At 37.3% G+C, this 18,227-nt stretch overlaps 1 protein-coding gene across 1 annotated transcript in view; it reads left to right on the top strand.

Moving 5' to 3' along the window:
- The first annotated feature begins 3,568 nt into the window (after nucleotides 1–3,568).
- Nucleotides 3,569–18,227, top strand: part of ppp1r16b (protein phosphatase 1 regulatory subunit 16B) — a 120,838-nt gene continuing 106,179 nt past the window's right edge. The window contains exon 1 of the mRNA XM_015403193.1: nucleotides 3,569–3,703. The gene's annotated coding sequence lies outside the window, so the exon portion shown is untranslated. The remainder of the gene's footprint in view (nucleotides 3,704–18,227) is intronic.

Here is an 18,227-nt window from a genome sequence, read left to right as displayed (position 1 = left end):
CATTATACATTGGTTCCTTTTCTTTAGTTTCTTCTTTTATGGCTATAACAACACTGCCAACACTATACTTAAAGTAGTGTCTATTTTTTGGACTGCATCTGTCATCTGCACATAACCAAACTGTCTTAGGCTCTCTATCTCTCTTGTCCTTTTGTTTGTGAAAATTGTCTCCCCACTCGTGCTACATCTTTAAGCACTTCTCATTGCGTGCACTGCCCAGATGGAGAGAAACAAAGCATGTGCACCCTTCCAAAAATCTATAAATAGCTAATTTAGGGATACTGATATTCTGGCATGGGCACACCTACAGTAAATCCCACAACTGAATTTAAAGAACAGTATTATAATGATCATTGGACAATTAAGGGTGTAGGACTAAAACAACAACAGGCATACAATATAATAAGAACACAAAAACACAACAACAAAAACCAGTCCTAAGCTTATTGCAGTTATCACAGGTCCAAGGACCACTGACTTTTTTTCTAACTTTTTTTCCACTACAAATGAACTGTCAATTAAATTCAAATCAGAAAAGACAGCTTTATTTTTTAATACGATAAACAGCTTTAATTTCTCTCGGTAGCTCCTTAAGAAGGCACTCCTTTGTGCACCAGTTTAATACTTTTTAATCTATCAGAAACTTCTGGAAGATGTTTATTGATTGGATAGTGATCATGAGTTCATTTTTTCCACATCTCAAATGTTCTTCTTTCTTATACTGAATTAGAAATTAGGAGGAGTTGCTCCTCTAAGCTAAGTAATCAACTGAGACACATTCCCTTAGATTTAAATATTGACGAATAATAAAAACTCACTTTGACTTTCAGAGTAAACATTGTACAAAAGAAAAAAAAGGTTAAATTTAGGTATAGAGAACAGCAGCCTCTATTTTAGACACACAAAACGCTGTGAAAACACCAAGTGACACTGCCAAACACCTTCAGTCACTCCTGCTTTAAACTGTAAGTTGAACTATGAAATGAATGCATTTTTTATTTGACTTTTATTTTATGTTCAAAGAATGTTTTGCACCATTATTTATAGATTTTTTTTACTGGTTTTGCTTTTCTCCATAACTATTTACATGAGGATCACTGCTGCAATTTAAATGCTAATGTTCATTTCAGTGGAAGCTGTAAGCAACATAATTTTGTTTTGTATACACTCGGTGTATACAAAAATTACAATAAGGTTCTTTTAAGGCACAGGCTTAACTTTCTGAAGGACTCGTGTGGACATGTCCTCACAAATAATTCCAATACATAGCATTTTGCTCTAAACAATATGTGGGACAAAGTTGATTTTGCTGCTTTTAAAGGAAGATAATCACTGATGTAGCTGAAAGGGAAAACATCCATCAATCAATCCACATTTTTCTGGATGGATAGATGGATGAATGAAACGGAAATTGTTTCCATACTAGGAAGGCATGATGTATTGCTTTTGGCATCGGAATCGGCTGTTATCCTTTTTTTATACATTAATGTTTAACTACCTATTAATATAAATATCATTGTATTTTGGTTATTTTGTGTTCTCAACGATAGGAAAGCATTCAATAGATATATGTTTGAGCTCATTTTTGGAAAATACAAACCCTATTGAAAGTGTTTGTGTCGAGTAACTTTAGATCCATCAGCCGTCACCCTTAGAGTGTCCCCACCAACTTCCATTACAAAGTTACACCCTTGATAAGTATGGAAGAGGATCTGGGCCACTGAAAAAATAGAACAAGTTAACTGATTTTTTAATTTTATTTCAGTATAATATGAGAAAAAACTCAGAATTCTGACTTTAATCTTAGAATTCTGACTGAATTCTGACAGCTAACAAGCATGTTATGTTTTGATCACCTTTTGCTCTTCTATTAATTAAATAGCATCAACTGGGACCCCTCGGGCATGTAAAAAAGTTGCCTAATTCAACCGTTTTCCACCAATGTGTTACTGGCTCTCTAAAACAACTCACATCTTTGTCAGTGAAGCTGAGTGCTCCCACATCTCTTCCTTCATGGTGCCCATCTACATTAAGATCCACAATTCTGAGATTAATGTCAGAATTCTGACTTTTTCCCATGTTAAACGGAAATAATATTTAAAAATCACTTAACCTTTTTTTTTTCCAGTGGCCCTAATCTTCTTCCATAGACAAGGCTATGTACAGAGGTGTAACGAAGTAACAAAGTACAAATACTTTGTTACTGTACTTAAGTACTCTTTTTAGGTATTTATACTTTACTCCATTACTTATTTTTCTTCCTACTTCTGACTTCTAGTCATTATATTTTCACACAAGTATCTGTACTTTCTATTCCTTACATTTTTAAAACAATCATTACTCATTACTCTTGGCTTTCGTTTAATGTTTATAAATATTTATTTCCCGTCCTGTGCGCCATCCAATGCAGATCATTAGCTTCATCCACATCTAGTTAAAACTAGTGTCATTGGATGAGTCATAATGCAAACACTCCTTGGTTAGCTAAAGGAAATCCTCAGAAGTGCTCTTCAAACTGCAAACATGAATTGTCTATGCCATTCTACAATGTCGGATTCAGAAAAAGATGCTAACATGTCTGAAAGGTCGGAACCAGGCGAGAGCGTTTCTGTCACGTTTCTGTCAGGACCCAAATGCAGAGGCAGAGAGGCTGAGATTTCTTGCAGTTTGATGATGAAAACAGTAAACAAAGGCAGGAATCCAAAAATCCAACTAAAAGTGTAAAGCAAACCAGAACCATGGAGACATCAGGGGAAACCAAACACGAGGAGCCAGAGAGAGACAATGTAGGAATACAACAGCATGAGAAGCCAGCAACGACAAGGAACCAACAAGAAGTGACAGCAGAGGGAGAGAATATATAGCTGACTGAGACAAAGGCGGGGCTAACGAGCAGATAAGGAGCAGGTGTGAGTGGAGACAATGAGGAAGCCAAGGGGAAAGGTACACACACAAGAGGGCAACAGAAGAAAACAACAGAAAAACCTGAGAACTAACATAAATCTAGAAACAACAACAAAATAGGAATTAAACCAATAAAACTGGAAAACATGAAACAAAATAAAGCACAACAGAACCAAGACCATGACAGTTTTGGAAGATGGAGACGGAGACAAACAAGACCTCCCTCATCCTTGGCCCGATCTCAAATAATTTTTTGAAACAGTTGAAAAACTGAGCTTTCAATTTATACAGTGGCATTTGGGTGCTTTTTTTATGTTACTTTATACTTTTATACTTTAAGTATTTTTTGGAGCACATACTTTTTCACTTTTACCTGAGTAAAAAGGTCAAGTTGATACTTCAACTTTTACCAGAGTGTTTTTAAATTGCAATATCTATACTTCTAATTAAGTAACAAATGTGTTAACTTTAGACACGACTGATATTTATAAAGTGTGAAGTTTTCTAGCTGGGGTCCTCTGATGGCCCCCTCTAGGTGCGCTCCTGTCCCTCTCTGAGCTGCAGCCGCTCCTCGGTCCCCTCCTCCCTCTCAGCCCCGCCTCCTAGGAGTGACTTGAAGCGAGGAGAGGCAGGCAGGGACCCTGCAGACACGCACACACACACGGACACGCACACTCTGAGCTTTCCTCGCCAGTAATGCCGTTTCCTTTTTAACGGGACAAGTTTAACACTGTTGGATACCCCGCTCCCCTCTCTGCGCGCCCCTTGCCTCTAATGTGAACATCTTGCCCAAATAGAGGTAAGTGCTGAAATACAAACACGCTGCCAGTTTTTTTTGTTTTGTTTTAGTCAGGGGGGTTAGATCTCCGGACCGGTTGTTGCAACTGAGGGAAGAAGCTGTAGGGATTTTTCCTTCCTTCTAACTGAAGGAAAGCAGGCTGGAAGAGGGAGGCATGTGCGGCTTGTTTCGGACTTTGTGGGTCAACCAAATGTTTATCAACCTGTAGTTAAGCCGGAGAAAAGCGCCGCTTCCGCTGCTTGTTACATTTAGCGGCGCGGTGTGAGATTAGAAGAGCGGCTCTTTCATCCCCTCCTTCTTGCAGCCACTGTACTTTTACACACACCCCCCCTCCTGCATGCAACTACAGTGTTTCCCTTTTGGATTGCTGCTGGGAAGGTTAGACGCTGTGCTGCACAGATTGATCACTTGAAGTTGCTGACCCATCACCAGTGGGATGGTTATTTGTTTGTTTGCTTTGTTTGCTTATCAAACTCAAATCTTCATAGCAGGAGGAGGAGCAGTGCTTCCTGATAAACTGTTGAATAAGAACTCTAGCAATTCAATATAAAGATAAAAGGTTTTGTTTATTTTGCTGGAAGTGTTTCTAATTGTATCCAAATTTGCATTAATTATTGTCTCTTGCTGTTTCATATATGTGGCTTACTGCAAATAACTGCACCATTCATTGAGGGATTCCACTTTGATGGTCTTGAATTCCAAAAATATACATAAAAAAGATTGAAAATAAGAACCTAGTCACTATATACAGTCTGAAAATTAATAAACATAATTTTTGCACTAGTTTAAGTAGAAATCTTACTAAAGTTTCATGATAAGAAAACTTCAACATATCAAATTTTGCATATAACACAGGTTGCATTTAACCCAGTTTTCCCTCAGCTTTCAATTCCATTTCCATCATTGCGATACTGATGGATTGGATGGATGGATTTTGTTAAATTAAGATTCTTTATTATTGCTTTTAAAATCCGGAAAGAGCTTCCCTCTCAGCAAATTATAGAAAGGTGATCCAACGTATCAAGAGCAATAGAAATACAGCAACCTCGATACTGCATCATTGTATAACTGTGATGGTGATATTTCCCATAATCACATTTCCATGATACACAGTTACATTCCACTGCCCTACATGAACACAGAAATGGGAATAGTCATGTAATCTTAATTGATTGATAGAAAGTTTAAATCTTTTAGTATCTTATCAAACAGTTTGGTGTTTCCAACCTTATTTGTAATGACAAGGTGGGTTTAAAGTTTCTATTACTGCTTGGTATACTTGTATCAGAGAAAAACTCTTAGAAAATGCTGAGACCTCACTGGGTTTAGTTTCTTGCTTTGAACATCAGGATTTCTGTAACTGTGGGTGAGGATGCTGCTGCATTAATTATCCTGTCACCTTGAAAACATTGCAGTAGAGCAGTAGTTATAAGGCCAAATATATGCTTCATCTCCAATACAATAATCTAATGAAGCCTGATATTTAGGCGTTCAGTTTCTCTTTTCCCACTCAGTCTTTTCAGAGATGGCCATCCTTTCAATGCGTTACCTTGTTCACATGGGCTTTTAAGCATCAGCAGAACATCCCCTGTTTGCTCTCCAAGCACCCTTGCTAGCCTTATTTTGGCCTTTTAAGTCTTTGATGCATTACGCATGTCTCATTGCACTTCTTGTGTGTTATTGTCAATAGTCATGCATCCAAACCTATCCAATAATTTCCTGCAGGCTCACATCACAACATATCAGGACTGGTGATTTTTTTTTTCTTTGTGTTTTCATGCTCAAAGCTTCCGGCTCATATGTCATGTGTTCAGTAGACTCATGACATCGGTATATAAATTCTTTGTCATTTTATTTTCAAAACTGGGTAAAGAGAAGTTCAAGCAGGTTTTCCTGTCTTAATGAAGTTGGCAAGCCAGTTTCAACTTGATTTAATTCATTTATTTATTAAATGTAATTTGAGTCGTGGTCTAAAGGTAACCTACAGCTGCACAGTAGGATCACAACTTAGATTGTTGCCTTGCATTGTTAAAGGTGATTATTAGGTATTAGTACAAAGTTTTAGTAAGACTTAGAGTCTTATTTGCCTATCACAAATGAATATGAATGATTTTTTTTATTGTTGAGTGGTTTACCAATGTCCTTATTCACTACTTACCATATCAAGTCATTTAAACTTTCACGTGCAACTTTTCTTAAGTTCATGTGCATGACACCCCAGGTGACAAGTGAGATTTGAACTAAAATATGCCAGTGTACTGTGTAAATCCGAAAGCTACAAATCGTTTTCTATTAATTTGTTTCTTTTAAACAATGCATTCCATTTTTGTTCTACTCACAGAAGCCTTTTTAAACGTTTCCAAAAGCGATATAGAGCAACAGAGAAGACGGTTTTAGTCTAAAGCCGCTTTCCCGCTGAAAACCCGGGATTTCAAAAACGGGTTGACCCGCTAACAATCGGCTTTTGGCTCTTTTCTCATTTGACCGAAAAGCCGAGTCTGAGAACCTGCGAGTAACCTGCTTGCCCACTGTCCCCCACCGCTGCTTGTTTGATGGCGGCATCAGGCTGTGTGAGCATTGATAATGTCAACAGTGCGACGGAAATCAGGGAAGTAAATAATGGAGACGAATATGGATGGGAGCCAGAGCACAGTTAGTATTCTGAATTATTTCGTTGTTTTATCTTTCCGAATCCCTCTTAACAGAGCTGCACCATGTTTAATGAATATAAACAGACTTGTTTCAGCTTGTTAGATCAGACGTGACTGGCGTGGTGTGTTGATGTCTGTATGTTGCAATCAATGGTGTCATTGGGTCTGCTGTTCCCACAGCATGCCAATCACAGCTGTGCTGATTTCAAGGCGGGTCCCTTGCCAAGTTGTTTGAACCGGGTAGACATGCGTCAGTGAGCTGTTCCCGCTGCCATTAAAAGCCAATTGTTCCTGGGTTTAAGGTTTTTTGGCCAGTGTGAAAGGGGTATATTAGATATGCTACACATAGCCTATGACTAAAGTACCATATAAGTGCCTTATAAAACAAGGGGGCCTTGGTGACAACCTGGTGGAACGCCACATGCAACCCTACAGTAAATCTGAGTCTCCTTTACCTAAACATATTTATATCTGTTATTAATGTAATTGCTCATCAAACAATGATATCAGAATGGTTTTTGAATAAGTTAGCATGCTGGTATGCTGGTTATTATATTTAAGTATTTCTTTTTAATATAAATGTATTTAACAGATAACTGTTCTCACACACTGATTTAAAGTTAGATTACAGCATTACAGTTCCTGGGAATTTAGATGATAAATTATTATGCATACTTTCTTTTCAACAGCCTCCTGTGGTTTTGGGGTTGTGGAAACATTCTGAAATCGATATTTTGCTGATGGTGACTTTCTCCCTTCAAGTGATTTAAATTCTGATTCTGTCTTTCCAAAGTACATTTAAATCAGCAAATTATGATTTTTTTCATACTTCTCAAAACTTAAGAGTGAAAAATATTCCTATGCTCTGTTTGTTACTCTGATTATTAAACACAGACATTCCTTCAGACTGCAACCAGCAGTTGCTCTGATATTTAAAGCAGTAAATCATTAGTCTTTCTAAACAATTTTGTAATGGCAGAATTAGATTCCTGCGAGTGTCTGAGTGAGCAGCCTCTGATCTCTGAGGAGCCCCACTGCTCTCCTTCACTTCTCCCTCTTCACTGATAAGCTGCCTCCGTAATATATTCTTTGTAATTTTGTAGCCTAACTGATGTTTAATTATTCCAACATAGAGATTTGACTGTAGCGTATGAAATATTGAAACAGAAGTAGCTCTGGAGGATCGGGCCGTTTCGAATACTTGGAAAGGACCGAATGCTGAAGAGGCTGGTAAATAAACCAGAAATAAGAGCAAAAAAAAGCAAACATTTATTTGTGTCTTGATAGGAATTACAAAATATTTTCCTTGACCTCATGCAGCAAGATATTTTTTTATAAGTAGCCAATATGTTTGCTCATTATTGAGAAGAGACTACAGTAGATCTGTTATTGGATGAGAAAGAGATCACTTACGAATCTGTGGAGTGGGCAGTTACCAAGGTCCTAAGAGGCCCCCAGAGTTCAAATTTTGGTCATTGCTTATGTTCTTCATTGTTCTTCTCCTTTGATGTGTAATTAAAAGTCTAGGGTTTTGTTTAGGAGTCCCTTCCTTTAATTTCTGAGAGGAAAAAAATAAAGAGATACGTACTTAGAACCCAGTAGCTGTCAATCAGCCTGCCATGTAGTGCAAATATCCAAGACAAAGCCACCTGAGGACTTTGTCTATTAAGCAAACACAGGTGTTTGGGTTGTTTCAGTAATATTACACTGATAAAGTTGTTAGCTTTCTTACAGCAAGGACACCCATACAGCGAGTCTCTAAAAGGCCTTAAATGTGCCTCAAGAGACCTACTGTGCTTGCTGCTCTCTGAGCTGTTCAGCTGAGAAGAGTCTGACACTTGTCTCTAATTGGTTGTTAGCTTTGGCTTCTAGTTCCACGTCTCTGTCCACGGTAGATTGAATTTTATTCAGTCAGTCTCTTCTCACCATGTCCCAAATACACTAAAAAAATCCAAGTTTTTCTTTGTGAACTCTTGCTTCCTTCTGCTTTTCTTTGTAATTATGCAGACAAAATTATAGAACACCAACTGAGATTGTAGGGAATCTGTAAGACAATTTCAGCATGCTCAAGATGAAACTATTTTTCTTTAAACAATATATGAATCAGCATTATACAAGCCAGCATCAGTGCATCACTTGGTTGGTTTCCCATTATGGCGAAAGTGTACCCTGAATTTATTTTCATGCAGTGTCCTCAGTGCATCAAAGTGTTGTTTTCAGACCTGGTGTGTGTACAGCTCGTTGCACGTTTTTGTCTTCAAGCATCTGCTGTAGAGAGTGAGCCACCAGTGGGAGTCAGTGAAGCGAGGCAGTAAAGAGGAAGTGACTTCATGGAGATTGTGGCTTGTAGTCTTTGTTTAGGAAGGTGTTCAACCGAGGGGGGATGAAAAAGTTTTTTCCTCACATTGTGTAGAGAACACACAGTCTCTCTAGTTTAGCGAGGTGTTAGTACACGAGTCCTAGTATACATAAAAATGTCTGAATTTTTATGATACTGTAAATACAGAAGAAAAACGTTGCTGCTTTTGTTATAATTCGTAAGCCTGTGTGCATTAAAGCTCGGGCTCATGTTCTGTTTTCCTGATGAGCAGAATGTCTCTTAGTCTAGATGAACACAGCTGTTGATCTTCAAAGGGAAAATTCAGCCAGTACTGAGTGTGTTGTGTGTCTGTGTGTGCTGTTTGATAGAGATGAGCTCTTTAATGTCAGCTGTGCTCTGTCTTGGCTCACTGTCTGCACCATGCACGCATTGGTAAAAAACTGACCGCATGCTCCGGTGCCTGGTTGTGCCTGGCAGTGCAGAGGATGCTATTGCAACGTGTGTGTGTGTTTTCATATGAGGCTTTTTGTGCTTCGTGCCCTTAAGATACTACTTCTCTGTAGACCTACCTTTTAGCACGCTACCTTTTAGCAAGGATGTTTCTGCATGTTTGCCTTTTGCCATATTTTTAAGCTTGGCACAATGCTTCCTTTTGACCTGCTCACAAACCTCACAGATGCAAAGTTTGGTTGCTGTGTGCTGATCTTTGACAGCTATTGTTTCTCAGATTGTATTTAAGGTGTAGAACATTTTTATTAATGGTTACACATTTATACAGCTTTTTCCTGTTTAAAAAGAAATGTGTTTTGTCTAGTGCATCAATGTTTATTTCTTGATCCCTATATGTGAAGCTTCTACTGTAATCTGAGAAAAAAACTAAAAAGTAGGTAGGGCTGCAACTAACTATTATATTACTAACCTATGAATCTGTCGATTATTTTTTCAGATTAATCGATTAATCTGTGCAATGGTTCTTTAAAGAATATTTTTTTCTGACTTAAACCAGATGAAATTCAAACTTTTCAGCTTAAGGAGTTCTGGATAGAGCATATTGAAATATGAAAAAATACAAATATTTATTTATTTTTACAATTTTGGTATAATTACTGGTTTAAGTAGGTTGTTCTATCAGATAGAGGCATGTCTTAGAGTCTCTATACTCCTGTTAATATTTAACAATTTTTTCAATGTTCGATTAATTACGATTAATCTGATTAATTGTTTCAGCCGTAACAGCAGGTAACCTGGCAAGCCAGATTGATAATGTTTAATTTTAATGTATTTTTTTTCTTTTTTTTTGTATATAAATATTGATAATGAAAATAATTAATAGCTGCAGCTCTACTTCCAGGCAGAACATGAATACTGAGATGTGGTTATTTGTGTTTTGTCAAAGTTGCACCTAGATTTAGATCATTTTATTTCTGTCCTGTTTGAAGGGCCTCTGTATTAACTATGTGACGTGCTTTAAACAAGAGTGCAGCACTGGGCGTAACAACTCTTCTTGATAACATAGAATCGTAGAGAAAACCTCTTAAAGTTATAGCATCAAGAGCTGGGGGTGTTTAAATTAAACTTTTTGATTTTCAATGAGATGCGTATATTGCAGCTATATTAGCTTTTAGTAGCAACTAGGGCTGAAACAATTAATCGGAATAATCGCACTTATTTAAATAATCATCAACTTTTTTTTTTTTTATGCAAAGTCATTATGTATTTTTTATATTATACATGCAGTGTTCCATATGAACAATGGTGCTGATATTTAGTTTGGACAATTAAGTGCAATATATGAACATTTTCTTTTTGTAATTTTTAAATCTAAAGGTACTTTTCATCAGAATAGTCCTTGGTTATGGGTTTGATTGGGCAAAGAATGAACCAAATTTGCTTTGGTTTATTTTCTCTTCAGAGTTTTGAAAGCATGCCAAGCCTTTGGAGAAAGTCATGTTTTTACAGCAGCTCCTCATTAGTAGTGATATCATCAGAAAATACCCTGGTATGAGCAGCAGGTGACTCAGGAAGCTATTAGCTGCTATCTGAAAAGTACAGACGGGAAAGACCGTGATCTGCTGATGAAGACAAACCGATGGTTGGCAGGAATTTAGGCACCTTCAGATCTCATATGTAAGCGGATCATAAACAAGAGATGGCTTCTCCTCTTTTTTGGTTTTATTTATGTTTGTTAGCAAACTGTACCTGGAAAAAAAATAAAGATCACTTTGGAAATCTCTAAATCACAAGGAAAACCAGCCAGTTTTGCCAAACTTAGAAACATGCAGGGTTTACAGAGCAAGCTAGGCAGAGTCAGACACACAATCAATTACATTTTTTAATAAACGGTTTACTCTACATATGGAAGCATCTCAGGAGAGCAGAAAACAGAAAAAGTAGAATAGTCAATGCTGTTTTAGCTTCATAAAACAAATGTGGAACGTGGATTGTGTATGGCTTATAACCCCTCCCCTCCAAAAGAAATAGACAAATTAGAATATCATGCTTAGGGTGGTCATGACATGGGTCACAGCTAGGGCTGCAACTAATGATTATTTTGCAAAGCGATTAATGTGTCGATATTTTTTTTCCATTAATCGATTAATAATCAGATAGCCAAAGGTTCCATAAGGAAGATTTTTTTTTTTACCAAATTAAACCAAATGAAATAAAACGTTTCTGCATAGAGCATATTGACAGAAGAATTTTCTTTAACTTAAATGCAAATTTTTTTTAAATATAATTACTGCTCTAAGTGAGTCGTTTTCTCAGCTAAAGGTGTATTTGGAGTTCTATACTCCATTTAACGATTAATGGATTACTAAATTAGTTGATGATTATTTCAATAATCGATTTATCATGATTAAACTGATTATTTGTTTATTTTGATACACAGCTGGTTCGACTATGAGTCCAGCTGGCTATGTGTTTCCTGGACCGGGCTGCCTGTGTAACTGGGTGACCGTTGCCTTTTGTATTTCTGCTTCTTTTTCTTTGTAAGCTTCTTTCTCATTGAACCCCAGTCGGTCTTTGCAGATGGCCGTTCACACTGAGCCTGGTTCTGATGGAGGTGTCTTCCTGTTGGAAGGGAGTTTTTCCTCTCCACTGTCGCTACAAGCATGCTCGGTGTGAGTAATTGCCTTCTAGTCAGTGAATCAATACAATCAACTGGTTTTCCTAAGATAGAAAACTTTGAACCGATATGACTGTATGATCTGGATGAACTGTCTCTGTAAAGTGCCTTGAGATGACGTGTTGTGAATTGGTGCTATATAAATAAACTGAATTGAATTGAATTATAGACGGTCGAAAGTTGAAACCACAAACCTGTACCTTTGTTAGCTGTGGGGTTTACCATGCTTTCAAACGATCCGTCCTCTCTCTTTCAAATTTAAACATCATTGTCATGTCATCATAGCTGTACTCTTTGATTATGATTACTGCAAATTGATTGCTGTATCTTTTTTAGAATTTAGACTTTTACAAGCAAGAAACCAAGAAAGACTGTTTTGTTTTTTTCGAAAGATTGAGACACTGATATTTCTTAGTATTCAGGTCAACATGGAGCTTTTGTTTCAGCCCAAGCACACAAGACGTGCTAGCTGTTTCTCAAATGGTAGAAACTTCCCACAACACACACACTACACTGTCAGTAGTGAGCAGAGACAACACAAGGTGCCAAAAGGCATTGACCCTGATCTCAAAGCTCCCCGCGATCTGTCTGATCAAAAGATATTTAATCTCTCATCCCTGATGAGCAATAAAACCTGCTGCTAACTTCGTCACCATGGTAAGGTGACTTCTGCTTTGTCACAACAGCGGATTTTAGATTTATAAAATCATACAGACAGACAACCAGATATTCTGTTAGTTAAAATTATCAATAAAAATTATCAATAAAAAGATATATATGTAGAAACAAAACAACAAGAAACACTCAGATTGTTAACTCTAGGGGCATCATTTATCTCTGTGGAAGAGCAAACCCCTCATTTGCTAAAATCCTTTTCATTTACTGCAGGTCATTCCTGTTCTCTTTCTGCCCTAGTTCCTGTCCATATACTAAAACATAAAGGCCAAAAGGGGCTAGAAACAACAACAACCCCCGAGAAAAAAACAACTTAACTATATTAATGCAGACTATGCTCATTTAGGAGAATGAAACTGTATGGGTGGGAAAAACAAACTGGAAAACCTCCGTATACTATGCTTTGTTTCAGGCTTTGCTTTTTTGAAGGTAAAAAGTGCATCTTTTTTCCTAAGAAGTGAAGTTAGAAATTAGCAGACACAACTCCTTCTCCTGCTCTGTTTATGCCTGCAGACACCAGGACAATGTAGGAATGAGTGTGCAGACTTTTTGGTTTTGCAGTGGATTAGAAGTGACACTTACTACAGACTGGCTATGTTTAAGCCTTGTTTAGTCTGACTGGGTCTTAGCCAAGAACTCAAACCATCATTAGGCAGTAAAATGACTCAACCCAGGGAGAGATCTCTAAATACGCTGTGTGAGCGTTGTCTAAAGAGGGAAAAAAGATTAACAGTAAATATTCAGAGGAAGACTGAAAAGTTGAAATAAGATAAAATTATCTCAGTTTCCCTAGAGCCATTTAATTGGCTGCTGCAGGGGGAGAGCTCGGGACTTTCAGGTCAAGGGTTTAGTGGTCAAACCCTCTGGAAAATAAACAGATTTGTCTAACATAAACATAACTTCTTGGTTGGTCTGAAGCAGATTGACAAATAGCCCCACCCAAGACAGCAACAGCAGCATAGGCCTAACTCATGTTCATGTCCCACTGCTGCTGTCCTGAGGCCTTACTGGTCTAGGTTTTGCTGTTCACACTTAAAATGGGGAACAATTAAAGGGACAGAAGATCAGTGGGATGTCCTCTCAGGAAGGGTTCAAATCTGGAAGCTCTGGTTGTCATTTTGAATGCTTTGTCTTTTCCTTTGTAACCCCCCACAGATATGCATGCCGCTCTCCTGATGCAACACAGAGCAATAGACATGTGGGGGCAGATGAAATAAAAGAAGCAAAAGAATAGAAGGAACCACCACAAAGTGAAGAAGAAAGACAAGGATAAGCAAATGGAGCCTGCATAAACCAAAGCAGCGTGAGATGAATAATTAACTCGTTTTTGGTCACACCAAGCCATGAATCTTTGTCAAAACATTACTGCAGAGAGGAGGTAAATTATTTTTGCTCTGAGTTATCCTAATGGACTCTAAAGCAGAAATATGGAGAGCTGGGCAGGTTTAAAGACAAACTGCTAAGACGGTGTCTTAGTAGTGTTTGGGGACAGCCCTTAAAAATGTCTGACAGCTAGAAAAGTACTTATCAGCTTTTCATCATAAATTCACATTTTAACTCATTGGGGGGGTATTTTTAGGGAAAATCAAGGAGTGTCTGGTAAAAACTTTCTGGTTCGCCTCACTGGATGCTTTTTCGGTTTATCTCCATATTTCAAGAATGATTAAGATCCTATAGGTATTGGTACATCTTGTTTATAAAATATTAGGATTTGCAACCCTGTAAAGATTTCTTGTAGGTTACCTCATTGTTGGGTGGCTTGGTACAAAACAAGAATTGACAACATGATAAATGTTTTTTTTTATCACCTGCTAAGGCTAAACCATCCAGTTCTGGTCATTTTTTTGTGAATCTATTGAAATCAAACCTGAGTAATTCTTTAATTTCTCTCCTTTCAACATTATCTTTTGCTTTTGTGTTTTTCCTTCAAAGAAAATTCTGTCATTGTCTGTTTCTCTCTTGAGATATTTTCTCCAAATTCAAGGACGTGGTACACTAAAGTGCCTAAAAAGGAAGTAATAGGATTTATTTTCCTGTTACCTCAAACATGCTTGTTTGATTCTCTGCATTGATTTGGTGTTTTATTAATAATAGTAATAATTGAACTTTATTGATCTCACACTGGAGAAATTTACCTCTGCATTTAACCTATCCACTTGAGGAGCAGTGGGCTGCCATTTTGGGGCGCCTCGGGAGCAATCGTGGGTTAAGGGTCTTTGCTCAGGGACCCAGAGTGGTAGTCTGTGGGAGTGGGCCTCAAACTCAGAAGCTAGGATTCCAAGCTCTATGCCCTAACCACTAGGCCGCCACTCCCCAGAGGGAGTTCCTGGATATCATTTTTTAGGATAATCACAACTAATTGGCCTTAGATCACATCAATGTCTAACTCACACTTGATATAACTGCCTACAACTTGTTTCCACTTTTGTGATGCAGCATAATGAGACCAACATCTAACATGTTTTGAATTATGAAGGGTAATGAATCCACCTGAGGAGAAAAATCAAAGCTGTTTGTCGATTAAAACGGAGGCCAGCTGTTCTGTATTCCTGTGACTTGTTCACCATTACTTTTCTAAGAGCGAGCTGTAAGAGAGCAGATGAGGTTTGATCCTAGGTGCGGGCTTTGTTTGGGTGTTTTATCTTTTGGGTGAAGTAGTCTATCCCTGAAAATTTTGATTTATTCAAAATACTTTGTCTTGTACATTTTGGGAAAACATTACCATACATCATTGTGATCAAAGAAGATGAAATTGATTTATTGAGCTTTAGAGAGCTGAGATTAAGCACAGGTGTAATAGTTATGGTTTCTAAAAATAATGGCCAAAGAAGTTTTTTCTTTGTGACATTTCAGTTCTATATTTATTTTATTGCTGAGATAAATAATTACTTAAATTGTTCTTATGTTGTGCAATATCATTGTTGTTTTGAAATGTCCCATTTGCTGCTGCAATATTCTTCAATGTATTAAAAATACTAGATAAGAAAAAAAAACGCTATATATAAAACAAACAGATGCTGAATAATGTTATTAGGTGAATGCAACTGTTCTATTAAAGGTATTGTGGAGAAATTTTTAAAAGACCTGCCCTCTCCACTAAAAAAAAAAGAAAATGCATGTGCGAGAGCATGCACGAGTTCATTTCTCTTCATGCATGCCCTGTTTAAATTGTGCTGTTCTCATAGCTCATACAAGCTTACTGTGTCCACATACAGCGGGGACTATATAGTGGACCTTATAGTAAACTCAGTTAACTGACCGTTTTGACAGATGATCTCTACTTTTACCTCCGTTGGTCACGTAACTCCTCCACCACTCGGTGCCTGTGCCAGGCCTCACGTAAACATATTACCAGAATGATTGACAATTAGGAGGACTACTTATTTAGATGATCCACCTGGGAATAAAAGATCATCCTCTATACCTTTAACCAGTTTGCTGTTGTATAAGGCATTCCTATTTGTTCTTTGCACTGGTTTAATGACATTACGTTACAGCATTGTGCCTCCTGTTGATTCATTCTACATCAACCAAAGTATAGACAAGGGATCAATTAGGGTAGACAGTTAGGTAATTGTTATGTGCAAGATTACTTTTATCTGTTTTGTGTTAGCCTTTTGTGATTGGTTGGGCTTAAATTAAAAGTGACTCATTTAACGAGAGTCTGTAAAAGTGCAGAGTCAGAATAAAATTCCAAACTAATAATCAGATTACCTGTCGTGTTCCATTTCAGAACTATCACAAACTTTCCCCTGAAACTCTGGTATCTTCTCAATCTAGTGTAAAAACTCGACAACCCAATCGTGGTTGACAAAAAGTTTAATCTTTAGATCAAATGCATCCTCGTCTCCACCTTCAATGTTTGTGAACTCTGTGCTGCTTCTCATCATTTCCTTTGTTTTAACTTTATGTACAGAAATCTTCAAACCAGCCTAGTAGATGTAAAAAGAGCACTAGAGTACTGTACTCAAAAGTAGTTTGCAGATAGGTTGGTAAGAACTTGCTACCGCTTACTAACCCTTTATGACCTACCATAAAACAAATTAACCAGGGCATACTTTTATATTTTTACATGCTGGAAAATGAAGCATTTCAGTATGTAAGATATCATTACAACCCTTACATTCCAAATAAAAAAAAATTGTGTGAAATCAGTCTATTTTATCTAAATAAAACTCTAAAAATTGCAAATAACCTACAGAAAAAGGAAAATGATTTGTGTTTTGTCACACTTTTTTTCTGAATACGGAAAAATCCCAGCTCTATCTCTCAAAAATTGTAACGTAAAAAAGTTGCACAAAATAATTTCAAACCAGAGAAAATTTCTTTTTTCAGTGTGTCTAAAATTTAACTTTTGAATTTTGAAACTGACAAAGTGAGAAAGTTATGTACATTGTGAATAATTTGAGAAAGATATTATATGTAGCTCAAAATTAAGTGTTTGCAGTAGTGCAATTGTATCTTTATGTTTACCAGATAGTTGAACATAATTGAGGGTTCACAAGACGATGTTTAAATAATAAAAAGTGTTATGAACAACAAAAAATATAAGATTATTTTTACTGTATTGAAACTTTATTACAGATTATTAATTTTTTATACAGATACAAAGGATAAACAACAGGAACACCATAAGTATATCTAAAATAAATAATTTACAATACTGGAACCACAAACACAGAGTAACGATTAGTTTTCGATCTGATCCAAGGAGCAGTTATAGATCTTTTGTCTGTTTCTGTCCACTATCACACACAGAGCGATTTTACACGCCTCACACATGAAGTGAGTGCATTTCCCACACACCCTGCACATCATGCATCCCTGTGTGGCTTTCTTGGAGGCTGAAGTTACCTCAGCAATAGCCACAGGGATGTGACCACGGGCCTCTGGTACTTTTTGTGGACTATTCCTGAACGTCTGGTGGGTCAGGAGCTGCTGATCTTCCTCCTCCTCAACATCATCAACACTGCACAGAGGAAAATATTAGACTATGTGTTAGATGTTTTCATACCAAGAATAGTATATTTTGATGCATAAAATAATAGATCAGTGAAAACCTTTCATATGCACATTATCATTTGTTTTATTTAAGTGGCAGGTAAGAACACCACATGACGGTTCTTCCACCATTAATCCACGTATATTGCGATGTAGGAAGTACAGAGCGGCCTGGATTATAATATTTCTTTTATTGGATTTATGCAAAATCAAAAGGATTTTCTGGAGGAAAACGGTGCCCTGGGACTCAATGTGAGTAGAAGGTTTAATTTTATCCCTCTGGTTTAATTTGCAAAAACAATTTATTGCTCTGTCTTATTTGCTATTCTACAGGAATCTAAAAATAGATATGCGCCCCCACCGGTTATAAAGGGTTAAATTGTGGGTACCCTACCAAATCAAGTTCAGCATACTTATCGTGCTCATCTTTCCTGTTTTAAATCACATATTGGTCTCCATATAATAGAAAATCCTAAATAAATCCAATCCGACTTGTTCTTTGAGATTTTGTTCAAGTCAGCCCAGTTATGTCATTGCTACCTGTATCATTTGTTTTTGTTTTGATAAAAAAATTTCCTTCGACTAAAGTGATTAAATACACTCACCGGCCACTTTATTAGGTACCCCATGCTAGTAACGGGTTGGACCCCCTTTTGCCTTCAGAACTGCCTCAATTCTTCGTGGCATAGATTCAACAAGGTGCTGGAAGCATTCCTCAGGGAGTTTGGTCCATATTGACATGATGGTATC

Source organism: Cyprinodon variegatus, unplaced genomic scaffold (genome assembly GCF_000732505.1).
Source record: "Cyprinodon variegatus isolate N-32 unplaced genomic scaffold, C_variegatus-1.0 Scaffold34, whole genome shotgun sequence".
Classification (NCBI taxonomy): domain Eukaryota; kingdom Metazoa; phylum Chordata; class Actinopteri; order Cyprinodontiformes; family Cyprinodontidae; genus Cyprinodon; species Cyprinodon variegatus.
The sequence above is the reverse complement of the archived record's forward strand: the minus strand, read 5'-3'. Positions and strand labels throughout refer to the sequence as shown.